We start from the raw sequence: 21114 nt of genomic DNA, 5'->3' as shown, positions 1-21114 counted from the left end.
CCTCATAAGCCCGAAGGCAGCCCAGGTGGATTTTACAGGGAACGAGGGGAGGACAGTTCAAACGCCACAGGTAGTGCCAAGGGACGACCCGGTTGAGGAACAGGAGGCCCCACGACCACCACCTGTAGCGCCAGGTTTTAGCGAAGTCTGGCAGCAAGGGGGATGGAGTTAGAGGTAGGTGGAACAACCACCGCAAGAGATGCTGGAGCCAGGGCCGATGTGCCCAGCCTGGCAGCGGAAGTTTGGCCCACCTGCAAATGACGGGGAAGAGGGACACCTCCAAAACCAGTTCGTAGTACCCTATGGCGCCCAACAGCTTAGGGCTGCGGTGAGCCATATCCCAAAGCTCACTGAAAGAGGCGACCCCTTGGTCCATTTCAGGGAAGTGGAACAGGCAGCCAGCATCAACGAATGCGATGATGCTGAGCAGACCAAAATTCTGCTGTTCTCTTTGGAGGGTAAGCTCCTCCAGTCCCTCTCTGACCAGTGTAAGAGGGGGCAGTGTGCGTATGGGGAGGTCAAGGAGGAAGTTCTGGAGGCCATGGGGGTGAATGAGGGAAGTCCTTTCTCCCGTGTGGAGAAGACAGTGCAGCTCACAGGGGAAACCCCGCAGGCTTTCGCGGACAGGTTATGGCCGGTATATAGGAGTGCCTGTACAGGGGCACCTAACCGGGCATTCCTGGACTGGGATCAGCTGGCCCACTGGCTCCGCTGCCTGGTGGCAAACAGCCTGCCACAGGTCCGGGCCAAGGCGGAAGTCTGGTTTGACCCGAAGAATCCTCAGACCACTGAACTTACGGTGATCAGACAGTTGACCCTAGCCTATAGGAATGGTAGGGGAACAGATGCACACCCACCTAAGGGGAAGGTGCATGAGGTAAAACCCGGACAGGGTAAGAAGGAGTGGCATCAGGAAGGGAATAACCCTCCTAGCGCAAAGCTCAATTGCTATGGGTGTGGGAAGGATGGACACTGGAGGAAGGAGTGCAGAAACCCTTGCAAAGATAACAAGGGAAAGAATTCCACAGCCCCAGCCCAGAAGGCAGAGACAGGAATCCCTCCCGCCACAGTCGAGTCATTTTTGGACGCCATGAGGTCCCTATTGACTGGCCAAGGGAGAGTAGCAGCCACTACCGGCGCTCTGACCCCATCAGCTCCGTCCAACCCACAGCCCTGACTAGAGCCAGTGCAGCCTGTTTACCTGTGTTCCCTACAGTACGATGTATGGAAAAGACCCCTCGTGGAGATGGAGGTAGAAAAGGTGAAGGGGACCTATCTGTTGGATACGGGGGCATCATGCACCGTGGTCCACTCAGCTAACCCCACCACCTCATCTCTATCTAGCGGGGTCCCATACAGCCTGTCGGGATTCACAGGCAGTGAACAGGTCGGCTCATTTTCCATCCCGCTCTCCATTCGTTTAGGTACGCTCCGCTCTAAGTGGACCTGTAACCTAATGAAGTGGGAACAGGAGGGTGGAAAGGGGATCCTGGGAGCCGGCTTTATTGTAGGCCACGGGATCCTGGTGGATTTAAGGAATCATTGCCTATGGGGGGCAAGTACAGGAAAGGAAGGTGGAGTAGTAGTCACCCCAGGGAAAGAAGGGAAGGGGACCCTGTGCACCATGAAGCCTAAAGAGGGTTATAACCTCGAGCTCATGGTCAGTAACACCCTGAAGGAGTTCCAGGCATTTGTGCAGGCCCACCTAGCCACATTTGCCACGCACAAACACGACTGTGGGAGGGTCAACCGGTTTGAGGTCAGCGTAGACGGGGACCCCATGACCCGACCACAAAAACAGTACAACTTCCCCAGGGAAGCGGAGCCAGACATGGAAGCAGCCACGTCCTCCTTAGTACAGCAGGAGGTCCTGAGACCGATAGCCACCCATGTAAACTCTCCACTGTGGCCGGTTAGAAAGCTGGACAACTCCTGGAGGGCCACGGTGGACTATCGGGTGCTCAACAGCAACATCCCCACCTGTGCACCCACGGTAGCAGCAGTTGCTGACCTGATAGGAAGTATCCCAGCATCTGCGACCACTTTCACGGTGCTGGATATTTCCAACGAGTTTTGGTCCATCCCTTTAAGGAGGGAGGACCAGTACAAGTTTGCCTTTACCTTTAAAGGGCAACAGTACACATGGAACTGTTTGCCTCAGGGCTTCCACAATAGCCCCAGCATCTTCCACCAGTGCATGGCAAACAGTTTAAAGGGCTTCAGCCAGCCTAGGCAGCTGGTACAGTATGTGGATGACCTGCTCCTCTTCACCAATTCGAGAGAGGAGCATGGCCCACTACTGGCCGAACTGCTGGAACTGCTTAGGCAAAAGGGTTTTAAGGTAAACCCAAAGAAAGCGCAGATCGGCCAGCAGGAGGTGAAATTCCTGGGCCTGACCGTACACGCTGGGGAAAGGGCCATAGATAAGGTTAGGAGGGAAGCGGTACAGGAGTTAACTGTCCCCAACACAGTCACGGGTGTGAGGTCGTTTCTAGGGCTAACCGGGTACTGCAGAGACTTTATTGAGGACTATGCAGCCACAGAGTGGATTGGGCGTGGGGTGAGGGTTGCCAGGCAGCATTCGTCAGGCTCAAGAAAGACCTGCAGACCGCACCAGCTCTAGGGGCCATAGATGGGGGAAAAGAGTTCTTCCTGGAGGTAGCAGCCAGCGGGGACAGCCTGAGTGCTGTGCTGCTCCAAGAGCAGCATGGCAGGATGAGGCCGGTGGTCTACTCCTCCAGGATACTCACAGATGTGGAGAAGAGCTACTCCAATTGTGAGAGGCACCTCTTGGCCACACATTGGGCTGTGAAAAGATCACTGATCTTCACAGGCACCTCCCCCATCACCCTCCTCACCCATCACATACCCACTCAGATGCTCCTGGACGGGAGAATCAAAGATGGGACAGTGAGTAGTGCCCGCATTGCTCGCTGGACCCTGCTTCTCTCACAGATGGACCTAAAAGTAAAAGGGTTCTGCGAGCCAAAGCTCGCAGCCAACTTGGTATATCCTGGAACAGCCCACCGGTGATCCATAGAAGGGGTTTGGGAAGTGGACATAGGTTTACGGGCCGGGATACACCCCACAGACCGTGAAATCTATGTGGACGGCTCCAGCACAGTATCTGCTGGTGAGCGACTCACAGGGTGTGGAGTTTATGACCCAGCGGCAAACATTGCCCTGGCAATTAAGCTCCCCAGCACCATGAGCGCCCAGCAGGCTGAACTGTCCGCGGTGGTGTAAGTTGTTACACACCCCGAAATCTTCCCCACCCCGTACACGATTTGCTCGGACAGTATGTTCACATGCAATTCGTGTACGAAGTACCTGGCCATCTGGTCCCGCCGCGGATACACCTCCGCCGACGGGAGACCCCTCACAGTGAAACCCTGGCTGGAGAAAATTTTAGCAGCAGTGGGGGAGGAAGGGGAGGTTTTCATCCATAAGGTGAAAGCCCATTCCTCCACAGAACCCCGTAGTCAGGGCAACCAGCAGGCTGACATGCTAGCTAAGGAGGGTGCCTGCACCGGCACTTTCTGGGATCCATATGGGTCCAGTCCTGTAGCAGCAGTCAGGGGTTGGAATGGGACACCAGCGAGTGCAGGGGTAGCTTTAGCCCCGGACCTCAAGACGGTCCAAACCCAAGACCCCGTCCTCAAGGCGGTCCTCAGTGCAGTGACTGAGGGGAAAAAGGTAGAGGGCCCTTACGGTGCATCAGCCCTCTCTATAAAAGAAGGCATGCTGTTTAGGGGAGAACAATGGGTAGTACCACAGCAGCACCGGAGGGAATTCTTTCAACTGGCCCATGAGGGTCCAGGAGCGGGACATCCCGGGCCTGAGACCACCTGGCAGCGGGTGGAACAGGCGGGATGGTGGCCAGGACTCAGGGAAGATGTCCACGAGTTCTGCGCCGGCTGTCTGGTGTGTGCTGCTAACAACCCTGACCCCCACAAAAGGAAGGTACCTATGGGACACATCAGGAGGGTAGAGGGACCATGGCAGTCGATACAGGTTGACTACATCGGACCCCTGCCCACCGCCCAGGGAGGCTATAAGTACTGCCTAGTCCTTGTAGTGGCGCTTCTTCGTTTCCAAACAGGCAGCCACTGAGCTGTGGGGCTTTTAACAATGAGTAGACGCGTGTCGAAATAAAACGTTCCCAAACGTAGCTTTGTCTTTTAAACTGTTTACTGTAACACTTAACAAACGGAATTACAAAGCAAACACGTATAAACGAACACGGTCAAAAACTGTATTGCTCCAAACCTCACAACTTCTGCCTCCTTCAGCCACGTGCAGTATAAACTGTATAATGGCTGCACACCATGTGTGGCTTAGGGACTGTACCATTGTGGCAAGAATGAAGGGGGTGTCTCGGACTATACTACTGGAGCAAGAAAATAGGGGGTTTCTTAATGCAATAAGTCGGTCAGGTAAATTAACTGTATTATGCCATTTAACCACTATTTTAAAGTATTTTCTTAAGCTTTCATGGCTCTTACAGTCCTGGTAGATGTGTTCATGAAATGGGTAGAAGCCTTTCCCTGCAAAACAGCCACAGCTCTGGGTACAGCCAGGATCCTGGTCCGGGAAGTGTTCTCGCGATGGGGGCTACCACAGTATGTGGAGTCAGACCAAGGGAGTCACTTTACCGGGCAGGTCATGCAGAATACCCTTATGGTGCTCAGCATCGAGGGGAAGTGGCACATTGCACACAACCCACAGTCCTCAGGGATTGTGGAGAGGATGAACAGGAATTTGAAGGAAAGGCTGAGGAAAGAGACGGTGGACTCGCCTAGAAAATGGGCCGAGGTCCTACCGTTGGTCCTGATGGGGATCCGGGCCAGCCAGTCAAAAAGCACGGGGTACTCCCTGCACGAGCTGGGGGGCAGGGTTGTGCGGACCCCCACCCATGTACTAGCCCCGGTGCTCACAGAAGGTCAGCTCAGGGAGGTAAAACGGGACAGGTTCACCCGAAACCTCTTCGATCACCTTAAACAGGTCCACGGGCAGGCGGCTGGGAACATAGGAAAGCAGCATCGGAGTAACCGATTGCTGTTAGAACTCCGAAAACACCACGAGTGGGAAATAGGGGATCAGGTTATGGTGAGGAATTTTGCTCGGGTAGGAAGTCTAGAACCGTTATACATGGGGCCCTACAGCATTGTAGACAAGGCCAGCCCCATGGTATACGCCATTAAGATGCCTCGGTGCACCAAATGGTTCCATATTAATCAGTGTAAACTGTTTAAGCCCGAGAGGAGAGAACAGCCAGTTGGGATAAGGTCTGAGGATAGAGATCCTCAGCCTGCAGCAGGAGCAAGTTCACAGACTGCACAGGCAGGTGCAGTGGCTTGTTTTAGGGGAGGAGCCATCCCACCCACCGCTTGGCACACTCCCCCACTCTTCTGGGATTTAGATGAGGTGGGACGAGAGGGCGAAGTCCCTGCCGCTGACCCAGGTTTAGATGAGGTGGGACCTGAGGGCGAGGACCCTCAGCCCGCAGCATCAGGCTGCGAAGAGCTACCTGCCCCTAGCCCAGGTTCAGGAGCGGTAAAGCCTGAGGAGGAAGAGTCCCAGCCAGCGGTAGTGGAAAGCTCACAGACCACACCGGAGGGGGCAGGGGCCCGTGTTAAAGACCCACCAGCCAGCAAAACCCCACCCGCCAAAGTCCCCAGAAGATCCCCCACGAACGCCACAGCCAAGGAAACCGTGGTCACCGGCTCCCCAGTTTAAAAGGGCAGCCTCTCGAGTCAGGGATCGGTCTGAGGGCAGAGGTCCCCAGCCAGCAGCCACGGGCTGCGAGGGACCGAAAGTACAGGACAGGGCAGCCACACCGAAGGGAGCGGTGTGCCGCAGCCCGAACAGGGATTAGGCTGGTCGCCCAGAGACAGTCAGCGGATGTACCTAGTTCGGCAATTTAAGTGTGATATTGTTAAATTTGGGTGTTTAGTGTAAGTTTAAATGAGGTGATTGGTAGTTTTAAATAAGTAGTAGTATTGTTAAGAGTGTTTGTATTGAGTCGAGGTCGCAAGCCCCGACTATGCTTCACCCAGGCCAGAGAATCTCCTCGGGACCTGGCTATATGCTCTTGTGTCTCTTTGCAGGAGAGGATTTCAAGATGAAGGGGGTCGTACTCCTACTCGCCCTGATAGGAATGAGCATTGGAAAGCGAGGTGACGTGGAGGACTCCCACATCTATGGGTGCTCGGGGGAGAGAGCACCGATAGTTACCGATGGAGGTGGCGAACGGGATGTGGAGGAGCTTGCCATCTTCTTCCACGAGGGAAGGTGGCCAGGGTGGCTGGGGCCCAATTCAAATCAGTACTCCAGCCAGACCGGATTCACGTACGGGGATCCTGTGCCCCAGGGTACAGGTCGTTACCACAAGGGTTAGCGTCACAGTAGGGAAACGTGTATGTTTAACATGCAAGGGACAGATTCCTTTGGATAGGTGGTGGTGGCTCAGAAAACTGAGCAAGGATATGGGAAACCCCGCAGTCGAGTGGGAACGATTGGGGAACAATACCCATCGGATGATTACAGGGACCCGAGGGGGATTGAGTGTGTGCTGGGACAAGTGGTGGGAACCGGATCAGGGGATTTATGTCTGTATGTGGGGGTCAGAGATGGTCTGCCCCACAGGCATATCCAGCACTTTCCTCCGGCAATGGCAAAATGTCGGGGAGGGGGTGGAGTGGGATTCCAGCCTGCAGGCGTGCGCGGTCCCATACTCCCCGATCCCAGTGAATGCCACTGAAATTGTGACCCGGCCCCGAAAACCCCTGCCCATGACCCAGGCAGCAAGGACACACAGGAAGGGGTGCCCCGCCACCACCAAGGGACCAGGGAATGGGCTGGTACTAGTGCCGACGGATCAGGTGCTATACCAGGGGGTACACTATGCGGTAGCTTCTGTGATTTTAAACCTTACCGAGGTACACTTACCTGAGTGGTGCCCCAAAGAGGCAGAACAGCTATACCAGGCCCTGTTAAAAGAAATGTTTAGGAAATTCTACGAGTTCGATTTTGCCAATGTAGACAAAACAGAACTGTACACCACACACAATGAGTATTTTGGTAATGCGGGGAGACAAAGAAGGGAAGCCTGGAATTATGTTTTCACAGCATTTAACACAGGATCCTCTGTCATCAACAGCTTGGATGACATAGAATTGCAGACACAGATAAACGGTCTAAAAACACAATTGAGGAAAATCCTAATGGATGAAAATAAGGTCGTAGGCTCAGAGTTACACGAGGACCAGGCTATGACGGTCCATTTAAAAGAGATCATTGCTGAGCTGGAAAGACACGCCAAGACTCTAAATGCCCTTATAAGAGAGGACAGAAATGCTTCAGATCAGGCTGCACAGAACGAGGTGTGCGTACTGTACGGGGCATGGTAGCTTGGCGAGGGCCGCAGTAACCTGGAGGATTTAAAATAGGGTTTAGTCCCTTCCTGGATCAGCAACAAGCACCTCGCAGCCCTCCATCCATTTGAGAATGCATTAAGTCCATGTCAACTCCGGCTAGCTTCTGAGGCCTACCTAGTCCCAGTAGATTGTGAACGTTCAAACCATACTATCATGGGTATAGTAGTAAGGATGTCGGTCATGGGTGGGACAGCTGACCCGCACCGGTATACAGGATAGAGAACATTGGAGTCATTCAAGGGGGTGCACACATCCGTTTCACAGCAGCCCCACCTTACGTCATAATGTGGGAGCACGCTATGACAGGTACTGACCTCTCGGGGTGCCGGAGACGGGGAGCACACATAATACTGTGTCCCCAGCACTTGAACGCCCATTCAAAACCACAGTGCGGGTTTAAAGCTGCTGGCGCAAAACCTATAAACTGTACCATGGAGGTAATGGCACAAGACCATGTTCCCCCACAGGTAGCATATATAGGAGGTGGGACATATTGTTTCACCACAGGTGTGCCCCACTACCAGCATGGACAGCATAGCTGGTGTCTGGTAAGTGACAGCAGTTTCTGCTTTAAACCCGAGGCAGAGGTTCAAGTGGCCCAGGAACGAATTGTCCCCATTCCTGAACCCTCCACTGTTCACCTCACTGTAAAAGAGAATTTTACCAACCTGCAGAAATATGTAGCACATTTCGGCTACGAAATTCCCCCTCTCCCAGAACATCTTACCAAAATACTAAAAGCAGTAATAGTCTCAGAGAAACATTTCTACACTCTGGAGAAGAAGACAGTAGAGATATGGGCCAAAATATTGGATATTGTGGTTCCACCCTGGTGGGACATTTTTGAAAACATAAAGGTCCCTTCATGGATTAGACTGGCTTCCCACATCCTCGTGGTTTGCCAGCTGGGAATAGTATTGTACCTAGTGTGCACTCAGTGCAAGGGAAAAGGCCAAATACTAGAATTCTGAAACCAAAGGACCTGGAAGGAACATTATGTTAAGGTGGAGGGAGATACATCGGTTTGAATTTTTTTGTGTGTGTTTTCTGAATGAAGATTTGTGTTTTTTTTTGTTATTTTTAATAAAGATTTTCAATGTGTTATTTTAATAAAGATGTATGTGTACCAAGTGGTGCAGGGGTGTTGGACCCCCTCCATCTGTATTTCTGCCTATGTATGCTTATGTACACTACATTTTTAAAGAATGGGAAATGCATGTGTCATGGGATCATAGATAGGTAATTACAGTGGAAGGCTGACTATGGAGGGTCGGGAATTTTGCTCACCTTGAAAGTATGATACTCAAAGCGAGTTTAGTATCAACAGGGGGGAGTGTAGGGTTCTCAAAATTCCCACATTCCCCAAAAGTTGCTAAGAAAGGGACCCTGATTTTGGACAAGTTATTAAAAAGGGTACCCAAAAGAAAATGGCTTCTGAAACCTCGTGACAGAAGCCTGCAGGATTTTAAAAAGCAAGGCCCTGCAAAAGCAGGCCCATTCAAAGCTGTGAAAAGAAACCTGACATGCATGGATCTGTGAAAGACTTTGTCATTTCTAAAGCCAGACAGCTAGGTAAACACAGAATATGCATTCTTCATCTTGAAACTGATCAACTCAGGATAGACCTAATCCTGAGTCCATTAACTTTCTGCATAAATAATCGGTAACAGCTCAAAGTAGCTACCAAGCCAGGAAAGATGATTAAACTTCATAAATGACAAATGGCCAGGAGATTGAAGCCGTTAAGCAATGAGACAACCACCCCAAAAGCAGTTAAAGTGAATAATTGTAATCACTTTAGGTGAGCCCGCCAAAATTAAACAAAGAACTCGACCTGATTTGGCACGCAGATAAGGGATGAAGAACCTGTATAATTGTAGGCCCACAGGTAGCCAAGCTCTCTCTCTTCTCTTCTCATCCCACTCTGACACCGAGGACGCCCACCATAACACCGGGGGCCAAATGCGCAGCAGAAGAAGGCGAGCCATCGGGGCACAGTCTGAGGAATGGAGCCAAACAACAAGATCAATGTCACAGCACGGCGGGGCAGGCTCAACCGAAGACAACTAGGCCGCAACCGCAGCCTTACACAACCAAGCTGACACCGAAGGCCACCAACCGAGCCCAGCCGCAATGAAACTCGACGACCAAACCACCGCAAGAAGAACAAAACCCGAGGTTTCTACTCTACAACCTAAGGTATCCAACAAAAGACTTTACTGTCCCTATTTCTACCAAAAGAAAATGGGACTTACTGGACAAATCCGTAACCGCGCCCTTACCGCATCAGCGGACTCAACCCAACTGAGGAACCTTCGCAGTTCCCAAGACTGAGACCACGTGGGGGCGGCAGGCCCCAAAGTCACAAAGAGCGAACCCCAAAACCGCAACCGGCTTAATCGACAGGTTTTGAACTGTCAAGGAAACCCCATTGGTGAGCATAAATCCCTGGCCCTTAGCTCAATCTAGTTAGGTATTGGGGTGGGACAAGGGTAGGGGGATTATTAATGTGATTGTTCCCTCGTTGTGCCGTGTGTTCCCCATTCCCAACTAAGTGTACTTTTATATGCCTGTAATTATTCTAGTAAGTTCCAGTGTTGTAATATTGTTGTGCCTTTAATGAAATTACGGTTTTCTTGTACCAAACCAGTTGTCTACTCTAAATCTGTATCGCCGCCTGTACCTAAGTCCGGTGTCTAGAACCCAGGGGTGTGGGAACGATTCAAACCACTCAGAGACAGTCAGGGGCAGAGCTGACTGGGCTCACACGCCACCCCCTACAATTTGAACAAAAACTTTTATATTAAAATACAGTATGAGCAATTTCCTGTCACTAACATTGATGCCATTTTACTGCAGTGTTTATTGGTGACTGACATTTTAACTGGAACCTGTGTTTTTTTTGAAAAACATCAGACCTTAGAATTATCTAAAACTGATGTTTGAGAAGCAAATTCTCTGTAGAAATGCTATTGCGTGTAAAGTACGTACAATTTAGAAGATAGTGCACCTTATTGTATGATATTAACTGGAAGAAATGGCATTTGTAAATAGAGCTATTCTCTGTACAGTGATTTTTTGCATTGAGGAATTTTGGACTGATTGGGACCAGTTGACTGAAAGGGATAGATTTTGACGGTGGATAGTGTAACACAGGTGAAATGGAACTGGAAGCTGTTTTACATCGCTGTCGATTTTTATTTCACTTGAAGTCAATGGAAACAAAAATCGGGAGACATGTAAAACGGGCGGTTGAATCGCTCTCCTCATTGTACACTCTCGCACAAAGTCAAAATTACACCAAAATTTCAAAAGATCTTTGTGTTAATAAAGAGAAATGGCCTAGAAATTTGATCATGCAGTGCTCGTGATACGGGTGCTAAATGGCATCCTAAGCCTGCAATATGGTGGGCAGAAAGTGCTTGCTTATTACGAGCATAAAGTGTGCTGTGTAGGGGGTGGCGGGTGTGGTGCGTGCGCCCAGTCAGTTATGCCCCTGACTGTTTGTGAGTGGTTCGAATCGCTCCCACGCCCCTGGGTTCTAGACACCGGACTTAGGTACAGGCAGCAATATAGAAAACTCGGGTAGACAGGTGGTTTGGATGCAAACAAAACCAAGATTTTATTGAACAGGAAAATTTTAATACAGTCTTAAAAGAAATTACCACTACAATATTATAGGCAAATACACTTATACAGGGAATGGGGAACACACGGCACATCGAGGGAAAACAACAATCTTAACAATCCCCTTATCCTTATCCCACCCCTATACCTAACTAGATTGAGCTATGAGGGGCCAGAATCTATGCTCACCAATCCAAGTTCAAAGTTAACTGTTGGAAAAGAAAACGGGTTTTGGGGTTTTGCTCTCTGTCCTCTTAGGTACCCCGTCGCCACGTGGTCTTCAGAAGCGCGGTACTGGAGCTGCTGCTGTGATAAACCTTCTTCTCCTCCGCTATCGTCGTCACCTCGCCCCGATGGGTTCTCCTCTTCTTCTCCCTCGGGCGGTCGTCGGCGGTAACGTTATATTTATCGAACAGTCACCAGTCGTTACCGTTTAGGCCTTATCGTCCTCAGGGACTTTCTCCCTCCCCTCAGGCGTCAGCTTATAACTAGGCGCTTGTGGGTTTAAATTACCGATACGATTCTCGCGGCTCTGCTCGGCCCTTATCGAGGTATTATCGTCTTCTTTGTCTTGTCTCGTCTGTCTGACTACACTACAAGTCCTGGGCTACCTGCTCGACTTTGTCTCGCCCCTTTCTGCAGCCTGGGTGTCCTGGATGGCTGTGGACTTGGGCCTCGCTCCCCTTCCCAGCAGTTGGTATGATGTCCCTGGCTGCTGAGAGTCTGCTCCGGGAGAGAAAACCTGCCACGAGGCCAGGGCACGAGTACGAGCGGCAGCCCAAGAGGCCGGAGCCACGAGAGCAGGGTCGAGGGCAAGAGCAAGAGAGCGGGGCTGCTACCTGGGGCCTTCAGTTATACCTTTTCGAAAACCCTTATCTTCGCGCCAAATCTGGTTAGTTCTTTGTCTTAATTTTGGCGGGCTAGTTTTCAATAATGGTAGCAATCCATGTTAACTGTTTTTAGATGGCTGGTAATTGCATCTACCGGCCCGATAATTGACTTGTATTGTCCTGAAAGTTCTTGATGGGCTTGTCCAGCCTTGATGGCTGTGTTTAATCTGTTTCCGATTATGTATGCAGACTGTTTGATGGCTTTAACTATGGGCCTCACTGAATTTAGATCTGACTCCACTTCGGTCTCATACATTATTCAAAGTTCTGTCTGGTTCCAAAATACAAAGTTCTCTTCACAGAAAGCCTGCAGCCTTAGTTTCGATTACTCTCAAGCTGTCTGCTCTGCAGAATCCACTTTTGAATCTCACAGGCTTTCTGCCACGAGGCCCGTTGTCCATTGCAGGGTCCCTTTTTTATTAATAATAACCTTCTGGGAGATGTAGAAATTTTGAAATCTTACAGATGCCCGCCATATTGGTATAGGTAAAAAGCCATGCATTCAGCACCTGCACCTTAACAGGCGTTATTTATATAAAGGGGCCTAATGCCCGTTTGAAGCCCCGTCTGCAATAGTGGGTTGGCCTGAGGCAGCCGGTGGCAGCTGCGTTCAGCAAAACATGATCTAAATGCGGCCAAACAGTCTCCTTTTGTAACAGGTATGTTGAGCATAACGCTGAGTATCACTCAGTAAAGTTGCTACACATGACTTGTCTGAATTAATCATTTAAACAAAATTTATTTAAGTTATTATTAAAATAAACTAGATTTCTTATGAAGAATGTGTTGTGACTGTTTCTCAAGATTATAGAATGGTCCCAGTGGATTGGAAGGTAGCAAATGTAACCCCGCTATTCAAGGAAAGAAGGAGAGAGAAAACGGAACTATAGGCCAGGTAGCCTGACATCAGTCATTGGGAAGATGCTGGAATCCATTATTAAGGAAGTGATAACAGGGCACTTAGAAAATATGAATAGGCAGAGGCAACATTGTTTTATGAAAGGGAAATCGTGTTTAACAAATTTATTAGTGTTTTTTGAGGATGTACCTAGCAGGGTAGATAAAGGGGAACCAGTGGATGTAGTATATTTGGATTTCTAAAAGGCATTCGATAAGGTGCCACATAAAAGGTTGCGATGCAAGATAAGGGCTCATGGGGTGGGGGGAATTTTTAAGCATGGATATAGGATTGGTGAATGGACAGAAAACAGAGAGTAGGGATAAATGGTTCATTTTCCAGTTGGCAGGCTGTAACTAGTGAGGTGCCGCAAAGATCAGTGCTTGGGCCTCAGTTATTTGCAATCTATGTTAATGACTTAGATGAAGGGACTGAGTGCAATGTATCCCAGTTTGCTGATGATACAAAGCTAGGTGGGAAAGTAAGCTGTGAGGAGAACACAAAAAGGCTGCAAAGGGTTACAGACAGGTTAAGTGAGTAGGCAATAAGCTGGCAGATGGAGTATAATGTGGGGAAATGTGAGAACATAAGAACATAAGAACATAAGAAATAGGAGCAGGAGTAGGCCAATCGGCCCCTCGAGCCTGCTCCGCCATTCAATAAGATCATGGCTGATCTGATCCTAACTGCCAATCCACTATCCCAGAACCATCTCCTGCATCTAACAGAATTAGACACACGAAATAGGAGCAGGATCAGGCTACACGGCCCCTGGGCCCGCTCCGCTACCCACAGGGCCATGACCGATCCGAACCTAGACTCATGTCCAAATTCCTGCCCGCTCCCCGTAACCCTTAATTCCCTTTACTTCTAGGAAACAGTCTATTTCTGTTTTAAATTTATGTAATGATGCAGCTTCTACAGTTTTTTGGGGCAGCATATTCCATGGACCTACCACCCTCTGAGTGAAGTAGTTCCTCCTCATCTCAGTTTTGAAAGAGCAGCCCCTTATTCTAAGACTATGCCCCCTAGTTCTAGTTTCACCCATCATCAGGAACATCTTCCCTGCATCCACCCAATCCAACCCCTTCACAATCTTATATGTTTCAATAAGATCGCCTCTCATTGTTCTGAACTCCAATGAGTAGAGTCCCAATCTACTCAACCTCTCCTCATATGTCCATCCCCTCATCCCCAGGATTAACCGAGTGAACCTTCTTTGTACTGACTCGAGAGCAAGTATGTCCTTTCTTAAGTATGGACGCCAAAACTGTACCCAGTATTCCAGGTGCGGTCTCACCAATACCTTGTACAACTGAAGCAATACCTCCCTATTTTTATATTCTATCCCCCTAGCAATGAAAGCCAACATTCCATTGGCCTTCTTAATCACTTGCTGCACCTGCATACTAACCTTTTGAGTTTCGTGCACCAGGACCCCCAGATCCCTTTGTACTTCAGTACTTTCCAGTTTCTTGCCATTAAGATAATAACTTGCTCTACGATTTTTCCTGCCAAAGTGCATAACCTCACACTTTCCAGTATTGTATTCCATCTGCCAAATCTCTGCCCACTTACTTAGCCTGTCTATGTCCCCTTGAAGGTTTTTTATGTCCTCCTCACTCACTACTTTCCCCCCCCATCTTAGTATCATCTGCAAACTTTGATATGTTACACTCGGTCCCCTCCTCCAAATCGTTAATATAGATTGTAAAGAGTTGGGACCCAGCACTGACCCCTGCGGAACACCACTAGTTACTGATTGCCAGTCTGAGAATGAACCATTTATCCCAACTCTCTGCCTTCTGTTAGAGAGCCAATCCTCTATCCATGCCAGAATATTACCCCCAATCCCGTGATTTTTTATCTTAAGCAATAATCTTTTGTGTGGCACCTTGTCAAATGCCTTTTGGAAGTCTAAATACACTACGTCCACTGGTTCCCCTTTATCCACCCTATATGTTACTTCCTCAAAGAACTCCAGCAAATTTGTCAAACATGACTTCCCCTTCATAAAACCATGCTGACTTTGTCCTATTAAATTATGATTATCCAAATGCCCTGTTACTGTCTCCTTAATAATGGACTCCAAAATTTTACCTACCACAGATGTTAGGCTAACCGGTCTATAGTTTCCAGGCTTCTATCTACTGCCCTTTTTAAATAAGGCTGTTACATTAGCAGTTTTCCAGTCTGCCGGGACCATTGCCGAGTCCAGGGAGTTTTGGAAAATTATTACCAATGCATCCACAATCCCTACCGCCACTTCCCTCAAGACCCTAGGATGTAAGCCATCAGGTCCAGGTGATTTATCCGCCTTGAGTCCCATTATTTTACCGAGTACCACTTCCTTAGTGATTTTGATCGTGTTTAGCTCCTCCCCCCCTTTAGCCCCCTGTTTGTCCAGTGTTGGGATATTCTTAGTGTTTTCTACTGTAAAGACTGATGTAAAATATTCATTCAGTGTTTTTGCCATCTCCATATTTCCCACCATTAATTTCCCGGTCTCATCCTCTAAGGGACCAACATTTACTTTAGCCACCCTTTTTCTTTTTATATAACTATAAAAACTCTTACTGTCTGTTCTTATATTTTTTGCTAATTTACTTTCATAATCTATCTTCCCTTTCTTAATCAATCTTTTTGTTATTTTTTGCTGTCTTTTAAAGTTTTCCCAATCCTCTATCCTCCCACTAGATTTGGCTACCTTATATGCCCTTGTTTTTAGTCGAATACTATCCTTAATTTCTTTACTTAGCCACGGATGGCTGTCTTTTCTTTTACACCCTTTTCTTCTCAGTGGAATATATATTTTTTGGAAGTTGTAAAATAACTCCTTAAATGTACACCACTGATCATGTGTCGTCTTACCCTTTAATCTATTTTCCCAATCCACTCTACTCAATTCCGCTCTCATACCTTCATAGTCTCCTTTATTCAAGCTTAGCACGCTTGTTTGAGATCCAACCTTCTCACCCTGGTAGGAAGAATAGAAAAATAGAATATTTTTAAATGGTGAGAAACTATTAAATGTTGGTGTTCAGAGAGATTTAGCTGTTCTCGTACAGGAAACACAGAAAGTTCGCATGTAGGGACAGCACGCAATTAGGAAGGCAAATGGAATGTTGGCCTTTATTGCAAGGGGGTTGGAGTACAGGAGTAAGGAAGTCTTACTGCAATTGTGCAGGGCTTTGGTGAGACCACACCTGGTGTAATGTGCACAGTTTTGGTCTACTTCTCTCAGAAAGGACATACATGCTTTAGAGGCAGTGCAACGGAAGTTCACTGGATTGATCCCTGGGATGGGCGGGTTTACATATGAGGAGAGATTGAATAGATTGGGCCTATACTCTCTCGAGTTTAGAAGAATGAGAGGCAATTTCATTGAAGCATCTAAGGTTCTTAGGGGGATTGACAGGGAAGATGCTGAGGTTGTTTCCCCTGGGTGGAGAGTATAGAACTAGGGGACATAGGCTCAGGATAAGGAGTCGGCCATTTAAGATCGAGATGAAGAGAAATGTCTTCAATTAGAGGATTGTGAATCTTTAGAATTCTCTACCCTGAAGGGCTGTGGATGCTGAGTCATTGAGTATATTCAAGGCTGAGATAGATAGATTTTTGGACTCTAGGGGAATAAAGGGATATGGGGATCGAGCGGGAAAGTGGAGTTGAGCTTGAAGATCAGCCATGATCTTATTGAATGGCGGAGCAAGCTTGAAGGGCTGTATGGCCTACTCCTGCTCCTAATTCTTATGTTTTTATGTTCTTATGTTCAATCACCATCAAAATAGTTGTGTTTTCCTCCAGTAGGTAAGTTTTAGAGCTGTTGTGTTACATTTCAGGATATTACCCAATATTTCTCTCAAACCCAACTTTCATCTTTCATCGGTAGTGATTGGTAACTATGAATGAAAATATGTCCTCTGCACAAAGTAATCTGCAATTGCAATGAGCAAAGAATCCTTTTGGCTATGAGGTATGCACTATAGGAATAGTAAAGAATAACAATATATTTTATATGAGGGGATTTAGAGATTTTTATGACTTGAAACAAGTTCAACCCTAAGACATGTGACAAATTGCTGGATTCAGGCTCACTCCAAATGCTTTTTCCCATGCCCAATGTAAAAAGCCCACTTTTCATAGGCAAATTCTCATTCGCTATGAAACTGAATCCTGGCCTTATGGGCAAAATAATTGAGAAAGATTACTCTGCATGATCAATGAACAATGAATTGTTTTATTGTTCCTGGGTGCCATGTAGAAATTCCACAAAATTTCACATCACTTCAGAAAATGAACAAAATCAGCCATGTCAGATACTTTTGTGGCACGCTAACCTAGAAAACTGGTTTATTCATGAATAGCATTATTTAACAAGAGTAAGCACTAAATGCAAGATACTGAAATCGGTCCAAAAACAGTCCAGTACCAGTTCACAAATTGTTCAGCAGACAAGTCAGCCAGATGAAATCCTCTGAAAACATTCTGGGAAAACTTGAAATACTTTATAATAAATAATTAGCAGACGCATCCCGAAGTGAGCAAACAGAGCACATCTCTTCTGTGGACAGAGGAGAAGAATTCACTCGGTATATTTACGATCTCTTGGTCATTTAATATCATATCAGCTTGGAATCTTCAACAGTAACTATGGTGGAGGATTGGTGTATATGGTCATTTCTGCTGTTTCTCTGGGGTTTCGGCTGAAGCTACAGTGGGAGATTGGGAGAACCGTGGAAATTACTGGCGAAAATTTCTAAACATGATCCACTTTCCTTCCATGTGTTTCGTCTCTAACTGTGCCGTCCAGTCCACCTTCCTGAAGCACCCCTCATTCTCTCAAAATCTGCCTCTTTAAAGTTGAATATTTTTTATTGTGCTAATTCTCTTCATCATAAGCCAATCTTAAACTTTACTATATTACCGTGACTGTTGCCAAGTGTTCTATGACTCAAACCTGCTATACCGTTTCATGGTTGTTACTTAATATCAGGTCCATTAGTGCCGTGTTCATGTGGGTACCTTGACCAATTGTCCCTTGTAATAATCCAACATTGTGTCCAGGATCATGCTTTCACTCCTATTATAGATTTACCAATCAATCCTTGATAAACTGAAGTCACCCATAACAACTGTATCTATTCCTGTACATACTTCCCTTATTTATCTACAATGTTCTTTGTCTAATGTGAGAAGTCACACAACACCAGGTTATAGTCCAACAGCTTTATTTGAAATCACAAGCTTTCGGAGCGCTGCTCCTTCGTCAGGTGAAGTGAAGAGATGCATATAGGCACAGCATATATAGTCAGAGAACACTGCCAGATGATTAGAGGTAATCTTTCTAACTGCCCTTTATCCCACCTCGGCAGAGAGATAATCACAGCAATCAAAGGTGTGGATGGTGTCCAAACAGGTCAGTCAGGAAAACATTACATCAAAGAACAATGAGGTGGGGTCACCAGGGGTCAAATGTTGCAGATGCTGGGGTCAGTATGAAAAACAAAAAACAAACAAAGAATAAAATAAAATAAATGTTTTGCTGGAAATCACAGCAGGTCCGGCCGCATCTGCGTAGAGAGAACAAGCCAACGACGACTCGAGTCTGGATGACTCTATGTCAGGTGGGGTTACATGTAGCATGACATGAACCCAAGATCCCGGTTGAGGCCGTCCTCGTGAGTGCGGAACTTGGCGATCAGTTTCTGCTCAACGATTTTGCGTTGTCGTGTGTCTCGAAGGCCGCCTTGGAGAATGCTTACCCGAAGATCGGAGGCTGAATGTCCTTGACTGCTGAAGTGTTCCCCGACTGGGAGGGAACACCCCTGCCTGGCGATTGTTGTGCGGTGTCCGTTCATCCGTTGTCGCAGTGTCTGCATGGTCTCGCCGATGTACCATGCTCCGGGGCATCCTTTCCTGCAACATATGAGGTAGACAACGTTGGCCGAGTCACATGAGTATGTACCATGTACCTGGTGGGTGGTGTCCTCACGTGTGATGATGGTATCTGTGTTGATGATCTGGCATGTCTTGCAGAGGTTGCCGTGGCAGGGTTGTGTGATGTCGTGGTCGCTGTTCTCCTGAAAGCTGGGTAATTTGCTGCGAACGGTGGTCTGTTTGAGGTTAGGCGGCTGTTTGAAGGCGCGTAGTGGTGGCGTGGGCATATCGTTAACGAGGTGTTCATCATCATCAATGACATGTTGAAGGCTGCAAAGAACATGACGTCGTTTCTCCGCTCTGGGGAAGTACTGGACGACGAAGGGTACTCTGTTGGTTGTGTCCCGTGTTTGTCTTCTGAGGAGGTTTATGCGATTTATCGCTGTGGCCCGTCGGAACTGTCGATCGATGAGTCGAGCGTCATATCCATTCATAGGAGGGCATCTTTCAGCGTCTGTAGGTGTCCATCGCGTTCCTCCTCATCTGAGCAGATCCTGTGTATTCATAGGGGATGGCTTCTTTAACGTGGTTAGGGTGGAAGCTGGAGAAGTGGAGCATCGTGAGGTTCTCCGTGGGCTTGCGGTAGAGTGAAGTGCTGAGGTGTCCATCTTTGATGGAGATTCGTGTGTCCAAGAATGAAACCGATTCTGAGGAGTAGTCCATGGTGAGTTTGATGGTGGGATGGAACTTGTTGATGTTATTATGTATTCCAACTCTTTGCTTTCTGTCCGCCAACCAGTTCTCTATCCAAGTCAATACCTTGCCCCCAATCACATGTGCCTTAATTTTGCACGCTAGCCTCTTATGCGGGACCTTATCAAAAGCCTTCTGAAAGTCCAAATACACCACATCCATTGGTTCTCCCTTATCTATTTTACCAGTTACATCCTCAAAAAATTCCAGTAGATTAGTCAAGCATGATTTACCTTTTGTAAATCCATGTTGACTTTGTCCGATCCTGCCACTGCTTTCCAAGTGCTCTGCTATTACATCTTTTATAATGGACTCTAACATTTTCCCCACTACCGATGTCAGGCTTTTCTCTGCCACCTTTTTTGAATAGTGGGGTAACATTAGCTACCCTCCAATCCATGGGTACTGTTCCAGAGTCTATTGAGTTCTGGAGGATGACCAGCAATGCATCTACTATTTCTAGGGCCACTTCCTTAAGTACCCTGGGATGTAGATTATCAGGCCCTGGGGATTTATCGGCCTTCAGTCCCATCAATTTTCCTAACACCATTTCCCTACAAATACTGATATCTTTCAGTTCCACCCTTTCAACAGACCCTATGTTCCGCGGTATTTCTGGGAGGTTATTTATGTCCTCCTTTGTGAAGACAGAACCAAAATATGTATTTAGTTGGTCTGCCATTTCTTTGCTCCCCATTATAAATTCCCCCGATTCTGACTGCAAGGGACCTACGCTTGATTTCACCAATCTTTTCCTCTTTTCATATCTATAAAAGCTTTTACAGTCAGTTTTTATGTTCCCTGCAAGCTTACTCTCATATTCTATTTTCCCTTTCTTAATTAATCCCTTTGTCCTCCTTTGTTGAATCCTATACTGCTCCCAATCCTCAGGATTATTGCTTTTTCTGGCCAATTTGCATGTCCTCTCCTTGGATCTTATGCTATCCCTAATTTCCCTTGTTAGCCACGGTTGAGTCACCTTTTTTGTTTTATTTTTATGCCAAACTGGGATGAACAACTTCTGTAGTTCATCCATTTGGTCTTTGAATGTTTGCCATTGCCTATCCACCATCAACCCTTTGAGTGCCATTCCCCAATCAATCCTACCCAACTCGCTCCTCAGACCATCGTAGTTTCCTTTATTTAAATTGAGGACCCTAGTTTCTGAGTCAACTACTTCATTCTCCATCTTAATGAAGAATTCTATCATATTATGATCACTCCGACCCAAGGGCCTCGCACAACAAGATTCCTAATTAATTGTTTCTCATTACATAATACCCAGTCTAAGATGGCCTGATCTCTAGTTGGTTCCTCGACATATTGGTCCAGGAAACCATCCCGTAAACACTCCAGGAATTCCTCCTCCACAGTATTGTTACTAATTTGAACCTAGAAAGACAAGGGCAGCAGGCGCATGGGAACACCACCACCTCCAAGTTCCCCTCCAAGTTACACACCATCCTGACTAAGAAGTATATCGCCGATCCTTCATCATCGCTGGGTCAGAATCCTGGAACTCCCTACCTAACAGCACTGCGGGAGTAGCTTCACCACACGGACTGCAGCGGTTCAAGAAAGCGGCTCACCACCACCTTCTCAAGGGCAACTAGGGATTGGCAATAAA

Source organism: Somniosus microcephalus, chromosome 2 (assembly GCF_052327205.1).
Source record: "Somniosus microcephalus isolate GS21.2 chromosome 2, FLI_Smic_1.0, whole genome shotgun sequence".
NCBI classification, from domain to species: domain Eukaryota; kingdom Metazoa; phylum Chordata; class Chondrichthyes; order Squaliformes; family Somniosidae; genus Somniosus; species Somniosus microcephalus.
Note: the sequence above shows the minus strand (reverse complement) of the source record.